Source organism: Dendrobates tinctorius, unplaced genomic scaffold, assembly GCF_039654945.1.
Source record: "Dendrobates tinctorius isolate UK_male_01 unplaced genomic scaffold, ASM3965494v1 ptg000270l, whole genome shotgun sequence".
Classification (NCBI taxonomy): Eukaryota; Metazoa; Chordata; class Amphibia; order Anura; family Dendrobatidae; genus Dendrobates; species Dendrobates tinctorius.
The window spans coordinates 4,651,557-4,669,499 of record NW_027361937.1 but is presented as its reverse complement, the minus strand read 5'-3'; the positions used below and the strand labels follow the sequence as shown (position 1 = coordinate 4,669,499).

The 17,943-nt window shown below is 47.4% G+C and overlaps 1 long non-coding RNA gene across 1 annotated transcript in view; it reads right to left on the bottom strand.

Moving 5' to 3' along the window:
• The window catches only part of LOC141069673 (uncharacterized), a 55,856-nt gene extending 39,462 nt beyond the window's left edge, over positions 1-16,394 (bottom strand). Inside the window, exon 1 of the long non-coding RNA XR_012226631.1 lies at positions 16,343-16,394. This is a non-coding gene — a long non-coding RNA (uncharacterized lncRNA). The remainder of the gene's footprint in view (positions 1-16,342) is intronic.
• Positions 16,395-17,943: the final 1,549 nt, after the last annotated feature.

Sequence of the window (17,943 nt, the reverse complement as noted above, 5' to 3'; positions counted from 1 at the left end):
ATTACCCTTAGAAGGAGGGAGATTGGTAACAAAATCCATGGGTAAGTGAGTCCATGGTCTTTCGGGCACTGCCAAGGGCATCAGCTCCCCTGCCGGCCGGCTATGAGAGCTTTTAGAATGAGCGCAGACCCCACAACCAGCAATGAAATTTTTTATGTCCGAACCAAGGGTAGGCCACCAAAAGATTCTAGCCACCGCCAGACGCGTGGCTGAAATATGAGGGTGAGCACTCAGCTTGGATTCATGGAACTCCTGCAAGAGTTTCAGGCGAAGTTGCTCTGGGACAAACAACTTCCCCTCCGGCTTGGCCACCGGGGCCCGTGACTGGGCCCCCTGAATCTCCCGTTCCAATTCAGACAAGACCTCTGCTATCACAACCCCAGGGTGAAGAATGGAGGACGGTGGCTCAGGGGGAGACACCGGCTGAAAACTGCACGATAAGGCGTCAGCCTTGACATTCTTAGACCCTGGACGAAATGTAATTGTAAACTGAAAACGGGAAAAAAAAGTGACCAATGGGCCTGTCTGGGCGTTAGTCTTTTAGCAGACTCAACGTATGACAAATTTTTGTGATCCGTGATCACCGTAACCGGGTGACTGGCCCCCTCCAAAAAGTGCCTCCATTCTTCAAACGCCAATTTGACCGCAAGAAGCTCTCTATTGCCTACGTCATAATTTCTTTCCGCAGCAGAGAACTTCTTGAAAAAGAAAGCACATGGCCTGAGGTTGGTTAGAGTGGCAGGCCCATGGGACAACACCGCCCCCACCCCCACCTCAGAGGCGTCCACTTCCACGACGAATGGTTTGGACGGATCTGGCTGTACTAATACGGGAGCAGACATAAAGCTTCTTTTCAGGGTCGCAAAGGCCTCTTTTGCGAGCGAGGACCAGTTTCTCACATCCGCACCTTTACAAGTAAGATCTGTGAGTGGTTTGACCACCTGTGAAAACCCCCGAATAAATTTGCGGTAATTATTGGCGAACCCTAAGAAGCACTGAAAACCCTTAAGGTCTCGGGGTTGCACCCACTCCGCAATGGTCTGCACCTTCTTGGTAAAACAGAAGCCATGACCAGCCAGGTCTTTGCCCGGGAAGGAACAACCACGGGAAGGGCAGTCTCCAATGAAGGAAACCACCTATGCCAAAACATGGTATCCATCCACATACAGCTGTATGTGGATGGATACCATGTTTTGGCATAGGTGGTTTCCTTCATTGGAGACTGCCCTTCCCGTAGTTGATCCTTCCCGGGCAAAGACCTGGCTGGTCATTGCTTGCATTGAGAAACACGTGATGGTGTCTCCGCGGCTTCTGTTTTGCATGTTTTACATATTTCCCATAAGGGATGGGGGCAGTGCTCTAGAATCACTGCGTTGAGAAACACGTGATGGTGTCTCCGCAGTGTCGGATGTTGATCTCCATGAGTTCATTCATCCTCCTCTTCATTGCACCTTCTTGGTGTCCATGTGAAAACCCTCACAGGACACAATTAATCCCAAAAAAGACAATTCTTGAACACAAAAAACACACATTTCTCCAATTTGGCATACAGATGATTTTCCCTCAGTCTTTGGAGAACGGTTTGTACATAATTCAGATGAGATTGACTGTCGGGAGAGTATATCAGAATATCGTCTAAGTAAATGACAACAAAACGACCAATGAGATCCAAGAATACCACGTTGATGAAATTCTGAACTATGGCTGGGGCATTGGTAAGACCAAACGGCATGACTAAATTTTCAAACAGTCCCTCCGTCGTGAGGAACGCGGTTTTCCATTCTGCCCCCTCCCGGACCCTTATCAAATTATATGCCCCCCAAAGATCCAGTTTGGAGAACCATATTGCCCCTGAAAGTTGGTTACACAAATCGGGCATCAACGGAAGGGGGTACATATTTCGTACAGTAATCTTGTTGAGCTCCCGAAAATCGTGGCAGGGACGTAAACCACCATCTTTTTTCTTTACAAAACAAAACCCTGCCGCCACAGGTGTGACTGAGGGACGTATGTGTCCTTTGCGAAGACTCTCAGCAATGTAATCTTTCATTGCCAAGTGCTCAGGGCCAGATAAATTAAACAGACAGGCTTTAGGCAATTTAGCCCCCGGGACTAACTCGATAGCGCAGTCAAAGGGTCTATGTGGCGGCAACGTCTCGGCCTCGCTTTCAGAGAACACATCTTCGAAATCTTTCAGGTACTCCGGAATACCTTCCATCTTGACAGATGACACAGACGCAGATTTAACAGGTTCAACCAATAGTGCAGGCTTATCACATAACATCGAATCAATAAACCCCCACTGAACAATCTCCCCCGTTTTCCAGTTAATGACTGGGTTATGGTGTTGTAACCACCAGGGCATGCCCAACACCAATCCTGCTGGTATATTGTCCAGAACCAAACAACTTAATTTTTCCACATGGGTAGCGCCCACTTTGAGTGAAAACAAGTCAGATATAAAGAGAATTCCCTCTTTAGTGAGGGGGGAGGAGTCAATGGCCACCACTTTGATCGGAACCTTTAGTCTAACTGTCCCTATTTTACAGCGTGTGACCAATTGGGAGACAATGAGATTGATGGATGATCCGTAGTCCACAAAAGCTGTAGAGGGAAAACAACAATCGTCCACTAATAGTTCCACATGAAGCAACACCTTAGAAAATGAGGAAAAGGGTACCTGAGGGTCTGAGTAGTCTCCCCGCTGACTACCCAGACCTAGTCGTTTCCCGTCGACCGGGTTGAGGATGGACAATCAGGACACTCCCTTTTCCAATGTCCCAATTTACCACAGTAGAAGCATAACTGCTTTTCTCTCTGGCGTTGTCTGTCCTTTTGCTTCAGGGAGAGAGCCCCTACGTCAATGGGCACAGAAACAGTCTCTTTTCCACTAGGGAACAATGGAGTCTCCGCCTGCATCAACCCCTGGCCCGCAGCCTGCGGTCCATCCGGACGGCCTGGGTCATGGCATCCTCGAGTGAGTTAGGTGGGGGATGTAATGCCAAGGCATCCTGTAACCGCTCGGACAAGCCTCTGCGAAAGAGTCCTCGGAGTGCAGTGTCGTCCCAAGAGACCTCTGTGGCCCAGCGGCGGAATTCTGTACAAAACCACTCAGCCGAGTGTTTCCCCTGACAGACACTCATCACCATGTCCTCTGCCAATCGCACTCGGTCCGGCTCATCATATATGTGCCCGAGGGCCTCAAAAAACGCATTCACAGACACTCTCTCAGGGGCAGTGGGATGAAGGGAGAAAGCCCAAGCTTGTGGGGACCCTCTTAACAGAGACATAATGACCCCAACCTTCTGACTTTAGTCCCCAGAGGAACATGGCCTCAAACTAAAGAAGAGTTTGCACCCCTCCAAGAAGACCCTGAACTCCTTTTTGTTCCCAGAAAAGAAATCAGGCAGTTTTACAAGTGGTTCTGGGGACACCAAAGCAACATCACTCGCCCCAGCCCCCAGAGACCCAGCAGCTAAAGCCCCCCGCACTGTCTCAGAAACCTGCTGCTGAGAACGAGCCAGAGCTTGCTGCTCCAGAGATAAACCCTGAAACATCTGACTCTGATTTTTCATTTGCTCAGCAAGAGATTGTATGGGATCCATATTTCTCAGCAGAGAAAGAAAAAAAAACCCAAAAAACTTAACGGTCAGTTATAATGTCAGGATCCTGTCAGCACCGGTGTGCAGCCTCCGCTGAGCAGGGACTCACCCGCACTGTAGGGGGGGCCCGGGGTAAGGTACAGCCAGAAAGTACAAATACACAGGACCTGTGGATGCTGAAGTTTAGCAAGCAGTCACAGGACCTACGGTCTTGTGACTGCAAGGGGGCAGGGCTTAGCATCCTGCTTTCAGAGATGGCAAGACACTATACAGAAATACTCAGAGTCAGGCAAAACGGAGGTCATACACAGAGATATCAGTAAAGTACCAGGGATGAGACAGAATGGATAGTCAGGGCCAAGCAGAAGTCAAGACCAAACAGACATAGAAGGTACCAAGCAGAATCCAAAGCAATATCCAGAGAACAGACCGAGTCATACACAGAGAATCAAGCAACCAGAACACAGCACAAACACACTCAGGGGTCACCACACAATGCCAAGGGTGAAAGTATAACTGACGGGGATGGGAGTGTCCTGAGGCTATAAGTGTCACGGTCACGCGCGGCTGGACGCAGCGCCCCCAGCAGGGCAGATTTAGATGACACGCGTGATCCTGGATACACCGCCTCCAGTCGGGCGAATTTGAATAATAACACGTGCAGCTGGATACGCCGCCTCCAATAGGCGAATTTAGGTAATACACGTAAGTCTGGAAACCCCGCCTCCAGTAAGGCGAATTTAAACAATAAAGGGGAAACCTGGGTAACAATAACAATGGAGGGCCCTGCGATAGGGAAACGGGGAAGTGGAGACCTCCTGCACTCCCCTGAGTCAGTGTCTCTACAATTCTATCGTTCCCTATACCGATTCCGCACTGGGGCGACGCACAGGAACCTCAAAACCATGACTCGCCCTGCACCTAAACCCTCACTAGGGAATTGGTCGGTGCGGAAACTAATCCCACCACTGCACTAAACACACATAAGGAAAACTGACAATACAGGGGGACACCACTTAGCTTTGCTCTGTTGCTTTTGCTCCCCGCAACAGAGCCCACCACCTGTGTGCATCTTCTCCTTCAACTGGATCCATCACCATAACCGGATCCATCACCATAGTGCAGCCTTGGAGCAGAGTCCACCACCAGTTGTAGCTGCCCAGTAAACAGAGTCCCAAAGATGAATCCAGCTTCTGCCAAAAAGTCCAGCATGCTTGAGTCCAACTTTTCTGCCAAAAAGTCCAGAATGCTTGAGTCCAGCTTTCAGCAACCAAGTCCAGCATGCTGAGTGCAACTCTCACCATAGTCGCCACTCCACCAAGCCATGCAAGCACTTCCGGCTGACACCATAAACTGCGACTCCACCACGCCAAACCAGCCCTTCTTGCAGACCCCATCTTTGGACTCCACAAATCCATGCCAGCACTCCTTGTAGACTCCATAGCTGCCACTCATCCCCTCTGGCTGGGCTGCCCAGGACTCTTGTTCAGCTCCATCTTTCACCTAGGCTTACTTGTGAATGACTAACTATCACCAACAGTGATCAATACACCTGACACTCTTTTATAGAGCATCACACCTGTTTTATAATTACGTGCACTTAACCAAAGAAACTAAAGTGCACTACCGCTCACCACCACCGGGGCAACTTAGAACAAACGACACCACAGTGCAATAATTCTAATGGCCACCGGGGGCAATCACACCACTTTGGCACACAGCCAAAGGAAAAAAAGTTCAATTTGTCCATTTAACTTGTCAGATCCAGCCTGGATCATGACAATAAGAAGCCTCTACCAGAACCAGGAAGAGGCCACAACCGTAGCCCCGGGATCACAACCTTTAACCCCAGAAATGCCAGTCATCAGCACTGGTTCCAGACATTAACCCCATGTGTGCGAGTCAAACCCGCACTGAGATTATGACACCTTTTCCTTTTTCTACTTTTTAAATTCTGGTGTAATACATAGTGAGCCTGTGAGTGTCTGTGTCTGACTCCAGAAGTATAGATGGAAATTTACAATTAACCGGAGACTGGATAAACCTGGTATGTGCTGATACAGCACCTTTGTTCAAAATTTTGTATTACGGTATCATCCATAGTGAGTGAGCGTGTGTGGTTTTCGACTTCTATATATACGGTGAATCGGAGATACCAATTTTTACCCTATACTCGATACAGCTTGTATCTTGTTATACAGTACCTTTGTTCGACATTTAGTATTACGGTCAAATCCATACTGAATAAGCATCTGAGACTGACTACGGGACTATGTATATGGAGATTTCAATTGTACCCTATAATATATATACTTGCTATCTTGTTATCCAGTACCTTTTTTACAACATTTTTTATTATGGTCAACCCAGACTGAGTGAGCGTCTGAAGGTGACTCCGGAACAATATACCGAGATTTCAAATTTGGCCAACACTGTATACAGCTGTACGCTTGTGTTGCATTACCCATTTACAGCTTTTCATATTCTTGTGTAATCCATACTGGGCCTGAGAGCGTTTGTGTCTGCCTCCTGTAATGTATTCGGAGATTCAGAATGTTTACACTATACTATATATACCTTGTATCTGGTGATACTGTACCCTTTTTCACCTTTTTATTTTATTGGGTAATCCATACTGAGCCTGTGAGCATCTGTGCATGACTCATGAAATATATAGGGAGATTTACTGTTATCCCGAGACTGTATAGAGCTGTGCGCTTCTGATACAGTACCATAGATCTGCTGGTATTTTGGGTCAATTTTCTAAAACATGAGGAAGTATGGTGGAAGGGGATGCACACGTGGGCATGGGGAGCCACCTGGTACTGATGGTGGTGGTAGTGCATCTGCTGGTAGTGCCAAAAACACAATAGCAGCTAAGACAGGAGGTGTTGAGCCTGCGTCATGGTGTAGCTCTAGAAGGCCTGTAAGGCTCCGTTTTCTGGGAGTGGGTAGACTACTTTTAAAGCTGGAGCATCGGAACTGTTTTTGGCTTACATTGCTGAAACAGCCTCCAGCTCTATCACCTCCTCTTCAGAAGTTTAAAAAAATGCAAGCACAGAGTAGTAAGTGCAGGCTTCTGGTCAGGAGCAACCACTTTCCTTGTGTCCTTCACCCACACCAAAAGTGAAAATGCAGCAGCACACACTTCAGATTACTCCATGGACATGGGGGACATTATACACTGGAGCATCATCCGTGAGGCCCATCATTTACTGGAGCATTTTGAATGGGGCAGATCAGACACTGGAGCAGCATCTATGGGGCACATGATACGCTGGAGCATTAGAAATGGAGCCCATTATATATGGAGCATTATTAGGGCCCATTATACACTGGAGCCCATTAAATATGGAGCATTATTAGGGCCCATAAGACACTGGAGCATCATCCATGAGGCCCATCATACACTGGAGCATCATCCATGAGGCCCATAATATACTGGAGCATTCCAAATGGGGCAGATCAGACACTGGAGCAGCATCTATGGGGCACCTGAAACACTGGAGCATTAGAAATGGGACCCATTATATATGGAGCATTATTAGGGCCCATCATACACTGGAGCATCATCAATGAGGCCCATCATATACTGGAGCATTCCAAATGGGGGACATCAGACACTGGAGCAGCATTAAGGGGCCCATTAGACACTGGAGCATTAGAAATGGAGCCCATTATATGTGGAGCATTATTTTGGCCCATAACACACTGGAGCATCGTCCATGGGGACCATCATATACGGTAGCATTATGTGGAGCTCATCATATACTGTATGGAACATTATATGTTGCCAATTATTCTGTATGGAGAAATATGTGGGGCGCATTATTCTGTTTGGCGCACAAAGTGGTGGCCATAATACTGTATGGAGTAATATACTGTCCTTTTTTTGAGCTATTGTACAATTTAAAATAGATCAGTCATGTCATGTAAGAAGTGAAGTATTTGTCATTGTACTATACCTATATTTCTGTGCCGTATTGGCGCATCATGAGTTGTGGTATGTGTTAAAGGGGCGCACTAACACTCTTTGGCCCAGGGCACACGAAAACCAGGAGCCAGCCCTACCCCCCCACAACTTTAGCCAAATAACCCCCTGTTTTCAATGGGTATCTATTATTATGAAGTAAATTAAGGTTGACAAGCTGCAGTAATAAGAATTGATGTTTTGGCATTGAAATGAGCACTGTAGGTGTGTTTACTGTCCTCCACTCCCTACCGACTTTGCTTCCCCATTGACTTGCATTGGGTTTTGTGCTTCAGTCGGCCTCTGACTTTTCCCTATAGTCGGCCAATTGCATTTGACCCGACTTTTGAGAAAGTCGGGTTTCATGAAACCAGACTCGACCCTAAAAAAGGCAAAGTCACTCATCTCTACTGTTAATGTGAACAATGATGAACTAAAGACAGTGAGTGAACTCCATTAACGCCACGCAGTATGAACAGAATGCACAATACACAGCTCTGTTTGCTTCACAGAGAAGTAGAACTAAAGGGTTGCGCTCGCTCTGTTACTGACCCTTGCCAATCGAACACATGGCCGACACAGATGCTGAGTCACAAGAAAAATACAAAAACTGAGGCTAACTACAAACCCTGTAGACTTCACAGAGGAGCACAGCTCTTTGGTTGGCTCTCAGCCTGTACGTCCACTATGCTAACCGTACACATGTGGGAAACAGATGCTTAGCCAAGCAGGTACAAAAAGCCCTAACTGGCAAAAACTCATGAGGTATCTAAACACACTCACATGCATACAGAGTGGTAGAGTATCCACTTACACACACCAAACATAAATGATACTAGCGCACCGGTGAGCGCATCTGACACCGGGACCGACACCTGCGCTGAGCAACAGTATCAGCATCCAGAAACGAATGGGAGACCGTAGGGCCAGACTGTTGGCATATGCAACAGAAATTGACTTATTATTTATGTAAAGGAGGACTTTACACTAGCCTGACAGCAGATGGCAATAGTGTGAAGTTATATGTTTTCTGTATTGTGGGGAGGGAAGCTCTCTTGCTATTGTTAGTTTTTACTTTCGCTTTTGACTGTATTATACCAACAGCATGGGCTGTGTGCTTCTGAATTCTTATCTCATGTTTACCCATAAGAAGTAAATGCTATTTACTCAAGATAACTTGCTCAGTGAAATTCTCCTGTGTACCGGTGAATTCTCAAAAGATACACTCTGCTACAGGTTATGGGCCCAGACACCCAGGACAGAGACACCCAGAAGATAATTACAAGCAATAACCTCAGACACGGAGAAGCAAATAAGATAAAACCCAGTGAACGGAGACTGAAAAAAAAATCTAGATACAGAGGGACAAAGGAATTTATGACCCAGGAACTGGAGGACCGCACACTGGAGATCATTACAGAGAATCACCACACACAGGATATACAGAAACTCTCAAGAAGAAAGAAGAATATCTTCATAAAACAAGTAAGATTATTTAAAAATGATGTGCATCACTGAGCTGGAACTCACAGTAGCTAAGCTGAACAGTGAAAATTATCAGTTATGGAAATTTAAAGTAGAGATGTTGTTATCTAAGGATGTTTTATGGGAAGTAATCATTGCAGATAGATCTGATGAAGTTAATCAGACATAGGATAGAAAGAATAGAGAAGCTAGAGCCTCCATTAGCTTATTAGTGGATGATAAGGAATGAGGATACAGCGAAAGGAATGTTGGAGACATTGAAAAAGCTATATGAAAAATCCAGTTTAAATCAAAAGTTATTTCTTTTAAGAAAGCTTTACAGTATGAGATTGAGTGCAAATGACGATATGCAAGAAGCACATATTCTCAGTGATGGAAGTAATATCACAGCTAAGGTCTATTGGTGAAGACATTAAAGAAAGTCATGTAGCAGCAATATTATTGTGCAGTTTACCAGATTCGTATACAGCCTTTATAAATGCCCTCGAGAGAAGACCAGAAAAAGACATCACATTAGATTTTGTGAAAACCAGACTAATAGATGAATATCAGAGAAGAAAATAACAGACAATTTTTCTACTGAAAAGGACAGTGAAACACTCTTAAAACTACAGAATTTAAAAATCCCTATAATAAAGAGACAAGAGAATGCTTCAGATGTAAGAAAAAAAGTCATTTAAAGAAAAACTGTACCATATGGACAGCAGAACAGCAAAAATTACAACATAAAGAGCATACACAGAAAGTGAAAAACACAATTTCCGATTCATTTGTGAATAATTGGGATGGCAAATTTAAAGTAACAGACAAGAAATCATCACTTGGTTGGTTTATTGATTCAGGAGCAACGAGTGATATGACAAGTGACTAGAATTTCTTCACTGATCTTGATTTAGATAAGAAAGAAGCCATTTATCTTGCAGATGGAAGCAAAATAACCGCAAAAGGTATAGGACAAGGTATGCTAAACTGTTCAAACAAGTTCGGATAAGATTCAAAGATACTTATACAGGATGTGTTGTATGTTCCAAAATTGGAGGGTGGATTGTTATATTTGAAGCATTTAACAGCCAATGGAATCACTGTAAAATTCAAAGACAATGAGTGTGCAATTCTAGCAGGAAGCAAGGTGATAACCAATGTCAAGGCAGATGAACAGTTATATCATCTCGACACACCAAAGGAACAGATGAAGGTATGTACACATGATCACAAGAACTGTATTCACATGTGGCATAGACATCTAGGACACTGACACCCTGACAGTATAAGGGAACTACAAAGAAAAGAATTGGCAAAAAATCTAAAGATATCAGATTGCTCAATTACCGTAAGATGTGAATGTTATATAAAATCTAAAGCCACAAGAATATCTATTCCAAAAGAAAGTGAGATGAAAAGCAAAAGACCACTTGATTTGGTGCATACTGACGTATGTGGACCCATGAAAGTGACTACATCAGGAGGAAATAGATACATGGTGACTTTCATAGAAGACTACTCAAGATACACAGTCACATACTTAATTAAGAACAAAAGTGAAGTTTTTAATAAACTTGTAGACTACGTAACAAAGTCGAGTAACAAATTTCAAAGGAAGCCAATTGTCATCAGAAGTGATAATGGAGGTGAATTTACAGGTCACAAAATAGAAAACTACTTAAGACTAGAGTTGAGCGAAACGGGTCGGTCAATTTAAAAAATCGCCGACTTTCGCCAAAGTCGGGTATCATGAAACGAAACCCGACCATAGCGTGAGGTCGGCCATGATGTCGGCGACCCGAGCGCCAAAGTCGCGATTCAAATGATGCTTCCAGCGCCTTTTTTCAGCCAATGATGGAGGATGCACACTGTGGGCAACGCGATGACATAGGCAGCGGCCACCACCATCTTAGAGAAGGGCATTGAAGTGATTGGCTGGCTTTGTGTGGCGTCACAGTGGGTATAAAAGGCTGTGACTGCCGACCGCCATCTTACTTCTGCCGATCTTAGCATAGGGAGAGGTGCTGCTGCTGATTCTGAATAGGGACAGATTAGGCTGGGAAGAAGAAAAAAAAACTGCTTCTGCTGATAGCGCTTTTCACTGTACAGTTAGTGTGCAGTGAAAGGGGAGTATTTTTGCTTTTGTGCAGCAGCGCTGGTGGTGATTAGGCTGCATTGTAAGGCTACCTGCTAGCTGCATTGCTGTGTGCACACTGGTGTTCAAACTGCTTTTTTCAAAGCACTCCAAATGTAATTATTTTGTCCTGGTGAGTTACTGAGCATCATTTTTTCACAGACCGTATAGCGGTGTACGATCCTCACACACTACCATGTACCGGCTGGTATCACGGACAAAGAGAAGCTATCTGGGTGTGACTCTGGAAGAAAAAGCCAAGGAGTTTGTCCGTTTTTCCAGACCTACACCTTAGAGTGCTATTCGCTTTTCAAACAGTTTCGTATATCTGCTGTTTGACTACGGTGAAAACTAGACAGAGACAGCGTGTGTCAGTCCCTATACAAATAGACGGAGATTGACAATTTTCCATACACACACCATATAATGGTGTATGCTCCTCACACACTACGGTGTACCGCCTTGCATCACGGACAAATAGAAGCTATCTGTGTGTGACTCTGGGAAAAAAAAGCCGAGTTTTTCCGTTTTTTCAGACCTACACTTTAGAGCGAGTGCTGTCCGCTTTTCAAACAGTTTCGTATATCTGCTGTTTGATAACGGGCAAAACTAAACAGAGACAACGTGTGTCAGTCCCTATACAAATAGACGGAGATTGACAATTTTCAATACACACACCATATAGAGCTGTCTGATTCTCAAACAGTATTGTATATCTGCCATTTTCATTACAGTCACATCTATACAGAGTCAGCGTGTGTGTGACACTCTGTAAATACATATACGGAGATTGTTAGTTACACAAAAACATATACAGCTGTACACTTCTGATATAGTTCCGTATATCTGCTAGTTGGATTACGGTCCAATACATACTGTGAGAGTGTCTGTGACTATGAAAATATATACATAGATTTAATTTTTTTAATACACCTTACACAGCTGGACGCTCCTCATACAGTACCATCTCTCTGCTGGTATTTTTTGTACATTTTCCCAAACATGAGGAAGTATGGTGGAAGTGTCCGTAGACGTGTGCAAGGGGGCGCAGCTGGTACTGATGATGGTGGTGCATCGGCTGTTTCTGGCAAAAGCACAATAGCAGCTAAGGCAGGAGGTGTTGAGCCTGCGCCATCCTCTGGCCCAAGAAGGCCTGTAAGGTTGCCTTTTCTTGGAATAGGAAAACCGCTTTTAAAGCCGGAGCATCAGGAACAGGTTTTGGCGTTCATTGCCGAAACAGCCACCAGCTCTATTGCCTCCTCTTCTGAATGTTCGAAACCTGCAAGAACGGAGTCGTCAGTGCATGGTTCTGGTCAGGAAAAAAAACCTTTCCTTGTGTCCTTCACCCCCATCAAAAGTTAAGAATGCGGCAGCCAACACTTCAGATTACTCTATGGAGCTCTTTTCACATACCATGCCTTGGTTATCCAGTCAAATCCAGAATTCCCCAGTCAAAGATGAATCTGACAAGGAGTGCACTGATGCACGGCCACTGCTAGATGATTCTGCTGGTACATCGACCCAGAGCACTACATTGCCCTCGCAGTCTATTGAACCAGAATCTGACCCTGATGAAACTCAGGTGCCCCTTCCCGCATACTATACCACCTTACACAATGACACAGAGGTAGGTAAAGAGGAAGGTGCAGATGACTTTGAAGAGGAGGTGATGGATGACCTAGCTCTTGACCCGGATTGGCATCCATTGGGGGAGGAGGGTGGCGCTGGCAATAGTTCAGATAAGGAGAAGGATCCGCAGCAGGCATTGACATCACAGCAGCGGTCATCTGGTAGCTGTCCAAAAACGTGGACCAAAAACGAAAAGAATTGCAAGACAGCTTGGCCAGGCGGTCAACTTAGCACAGCGTGCAAGGCCAGAAAATGTATACCATAGTAGGAAGAGTGCAGTGTGGCAATTCTTTGTCCAAAATCCTACTGATGAGGCAAAGGTTACCTGCAAGAAGTGCGGAAGGACCTTTAACCGAGGTAAACAACTCAGAAATGTGAATACCAGTTGCATGCTTAGACATTTAATCAACATGCACATGCAAGCATGGACAGACTACAAAACCTCAGGTAGCACGTGTGCACCTGCTCTGACTGAAGGTAGCCAGCAACGTTCCATCGCTTCCCCCACTGTAAGTCCACCACCACCGTTAATCACACCACAGCACTAAATGTGGAGGCGTTGTCGCAAGGCTAAAGCACTCAGGGAAACACAATGGTTTTGTAACACAACACTGAATCTAGGCTATCACCACCAATACCATCAACAACCCACTCTCACTTCTTTTCTCGAAAAGCCATCCCTGCCCTCCACCGGCGTGTGAAAGACCGCATTGTCCATGCACTAAAACAGTCAGTGAGTGGAAAGGTGCACATCACAACAGATGCAAGGACCAGTCGGCATGGCCAGGGCCGTTACGTGTCCTTCACAGCGCACTGGGTTAATGTGGTGGATGCAGGCTCCACTGGGGACAGGGGCGGAGGAACAGTGCTGCCTAGCCCACGGTATAGGAAACAGTTGGCTGTAGGCTTTCGATCCTCCTCCCCCTCCTCTATCAGCGAAAGCTCGTCTACAGAGCGCAGTCGCACGAGCACTCCATCCGCAGCTGGCAGTGTTGCACACAAGGTGCCCCACTACGGAAAAGCTAGTGGTAAGCATCAGCAAGCTGTGTTAAAGATGATGTCTTTGGGCGACAACAGACACACGGCGGAGGTACTGGCCGACTACTTGCAGCGACAAAGAGAGTCATGGCTGGGCAGTCTACATCTTGAGGCAGGCAAGGTAGTCAGTGATAACGGCCGTAATTTTGTGGCAGCTATAGCCCATGCAAAACCCACACACATTCCTTGCCTGGCTCACACTTTGAACCTGGTGGTGCAGTGCTTCCTTAATAATTATCCGGAGTTAACATCCCTGCTCCTTAAGGTGCGAAGACTGTGCTTGCACATCCGTCATTCGGCCGTACACTCCAGTCGTATGCAGAAGCTGCAGCGATTGCTCCACCTCCCCAAGCACCGCCTAATCATAGATGTTGCAACAAGGTGGAACTCCAGCCTGCACATGGTTGAGAGGCTGTGCGAACAGAGGCAGGCTGTAATGCATTTGTGGGAGGATACACAGGCAGACAGTTTGAGGGAAGACATAGAATTGTCGGGTGTGCAGTGGTCAAAGCTGAAAGACCTCTGTAAAGTCCTTCAGTGTTTTGAGGAATGCACACGGCTGGTAAGCACAGACAATGCCATCATAAGCATGAGCATCCCACAACTGCTCATGCAAAGTTTCATGCACATTAAGGATCAGGCGTCTGCAGAAGAGGAGGAGGGAAGCTAAGCCATTGTCTGGTCAGGGGACTGTCCTGGACGAGGTGGAGGAAGAAGAGGAAGAGGAGGAGGAGGATGAGGGGGATGATTATTTTGGGCAGGAGGATGTTTCTCAGGGGGCAAGAGAAAAAGCTGGTGTTCCAAGGTCAGGTACATTGTTTGTGCTTTACTGTAGGGATGTGGATTTGCCAGAAAGTGCTCCTCCACCCACCACTGGCAGTGCATCATTGACACCTGGAACATTGGCCCACATGTGCGATTATGCCTTGCGGATCCTAAAAAGGGTCTCCCGCATTGCCAAAATGGTGATAGATGAAGACTACTGGCTGGTCAGAATCCTTGATCAACGCTACAAAGAAAAATTACACAGCATCATGCCACAGGAAAACCTAGAGATAATATTGGCTAACAAACAAGCAACTCTGGTAAACCGTTTGTTTGAGGATTTCCCAGCACACAGCAGTGGTGCTGGTTCTCCCACGAGCTGTAGTTGGCACAATGGAAGAGGTGTTTGTGGTGCACACAGCCGAAGTGGCATTGGAGACAAGGGATTAATAACCATGTTGTGGAATTCTCAAGTACCACTCACACGACTGCTAATACTGCATCGATTAAAAGTGACAGGAGACAGCAGTTGTCAAATATGGTTACAAACTACTTCTCCTCCCATATTGATGTTCTCCCTCACAAATCATTCCCCTTTGACTATTGGGCCTCGAAACTGGACACTTGGCCTGAATTGGCACAATATGCCTTACAGGAGCTCGCTTGCCCTGCTGCTAGTGTGTTATCTGAAAGAGTCTTCAGTGCTGCTGCATCAATCCTGACAGAAAAAAGGACCCATCTGTCTACCAAAAATGTTGATGATCTAACCTTCATTAAAATGAACCATGCATGGGTTGCAAAGGATTTTGTCCCACCTTCCCCTGATAACACACAGGTTCCCAGAAAACTGCCTCGCTTTTGTCCTCCTCTTCCTCAGACTTGCCCTATTCCGCCCTTTGCAGCAGCTGAATGTCCATCCAACACATCAACATATGCCATTTTTTAAACATCCCTAAGTGGGCTGCCCACCCCCCCCAATGGCTGGAGTCAAAACCTGGCGCACCCGGGCAAGTGCCGTTGCTCTGAACAGGTGGATGGGCCCACAGATGGCCGACGGCACTGGCACAGGGCCCCTCATAGTACAATACAATGTCTCTGACGGTGGGGGGCCCCACTCACCGTCAGACACACCAGCGTACTATGAGGAGCCCTGTGCCAGTACGTGTGACATTCCTGCCACCATTTTTCAATGTCTCCTCTCATGAAATCAGCCGACTATAGGGAAAAGTCAGGGGTCCGACCGAAACACGAAATGCAATGGGGAAGCAAAGTCAGCAGGGAGTGGAGGACAGTAAACACACCTACAGTGCCCATTTCAATGCCATAAACATCAATTCTTATTGCTGAAGCTTTTTAACCTTAATTTACTTTATAATAATAGATACGCACTGAAAACTGGGGGTTATTTAGATAAAGTTGTGGGGGGTAAGGCTGGCTCCAGATTTTCATGTGCCCTGGGCCAAAGAGCGCCCCTTTAACACATACCACAACTCATGATGCTCCGATACGGCACAGACAGGCCCGGATTGGTAATATGCCCAACCGGGCATTTTCCCACTGGGCCGCTGTCATGTGGGCCGAGGGCGGCAGCGCCCGCTCATCTGGCCGCTTGTCAGCTGATGCGGCCACTGGCCTGGCTGTTGTTCCTGCCGCTGGCCCTCTGCGTGCACTGCAGGGAGATAAGCTGCCACGCACTCCATCCTCGCCCTAGCTTGAGACCCCCCTGCAGCCACTCACAGCATCGCTTGCCTGCTCTCTTCTCTGTACACAGGAACTGTAATGAGGTCACAGGAGGGGAGGAGTCAGGGTCACATGATCAGGAGCCTTTGTCCAGACCCCTGATCATGTGACCCCCTGACTCCGCCCCCTCCTGTGACCTCATCACAGGTCCTGTGCGCACAGCCCTGCCTCTTTGTGTCTGCCGGACTCTGCTATGCTGGTTGTCATGGTGCTGGATGAGGTAAGTATGTGTGTGCATGAGGGGTACGGAGCGGAGCCGTGTGTGTACGAGGTGTACGGAGCAGAGCCGTGTGTGTACGAGGTGTACGGAGCGGAGCCGTGTGTGTACGAGGTGTACGGAGCGGAGCCGCTTGTGTATGAGGTATACAGAACAGAGCCGCGTGTACGAGGTGTACGGAGAGGAGCCGCGCATGTGCGAGGTGTACAGAGCGGAGCCGTGTGTGTTCGGGGTGTACAGAGAGGAGCTGCGTGTGTATGGGGTGTACGGAGCGGAGCTGGATGTGTACAAGGTGTACGGAGCAGAGCTGGATGTGTACGAGGTGTACGGTGAGGAGCCATGTGTGTATGAGGTGTACAGAACAGAGCCGCGTGTACGAGGTGTACGGAGCGGAGCCGTGCTTGTACGGAGAGGAGCCGCGCCGTGCGTGTACGAGGTGTGTGGAGAGGAGCCGTGTGTGTATGAGGTGTACAGAATGGAGCCGTGTGTATGAGGTGTACGGCGAGGAGCCGTGTGTGTACGAGGTGTACAGAACAGAGCCGCATGTACGAGGTGTACGGAGAGGAGCCGCGCATGTACGAGGTGTACGGAGCAGAGCCGTGTGTGTACCGGGTGTACGGACAGGAGCCGCGCGTGTGCTGGGTGTACGGAGAGGAGCCGCGTGTGTACGAGGTGTACGGAGCGGAGCTGGATGTGTACGAGGTGTACAGAGAGGAGCCGTGTGTGTATGAGGTGTACAGAATGGAGCATGGTGTACGGAGTGGAGCCGCGTGTGTACGAGGTGTACGGAGAGGAGCCGCATTTGTACGAGGTGTATGGACAGGAGCCGTGTGTGTATGAGGTGTACGAGAGGAGCCGTGTGTGTACGAGGTGTGTGAGAGGAGCCATGTGTGTACGAGGTGTACGGAGAGGAGCCGCGTGTGTACGAGGTGTACGGACAGGAGCCGTGTGTGTACGAGGTGTACGGAGCGAAGCCATGTGTGTACGAGGTGTACGAAGCGGAGCCATGTGTACGAGGTGTACGGAGCGGAGCCGCTTGTGTACGAGGTGTAAAGAGCGGAGCCGCGTGTGTACGAGGTGTACGAAAGGAACCGTGTGTGTACGAGGTGTACGGAGAGGAGCCGCGTGTGTACGAGGTGTATGGACAGGAGCCGTGTGTGTATGAGGTGTGTAGAACGGAGCTGTGTGTACGAGGTGTACGGATAGGAGCCGCGCGTGTACGAGGTGTACGGAGCGGAGCCGTGTGTGTACGGGGTGTACGGAGAGGAGCCGCATGTGTACGAGGTGTACGGAGAGGAGCAGCGTGTGTACGAGGTGTACAGAGAGGAGCCATGTGTGTATGAGGTGTACAGAATGGAGCCGCGTGTAAGAGGTGTACGGA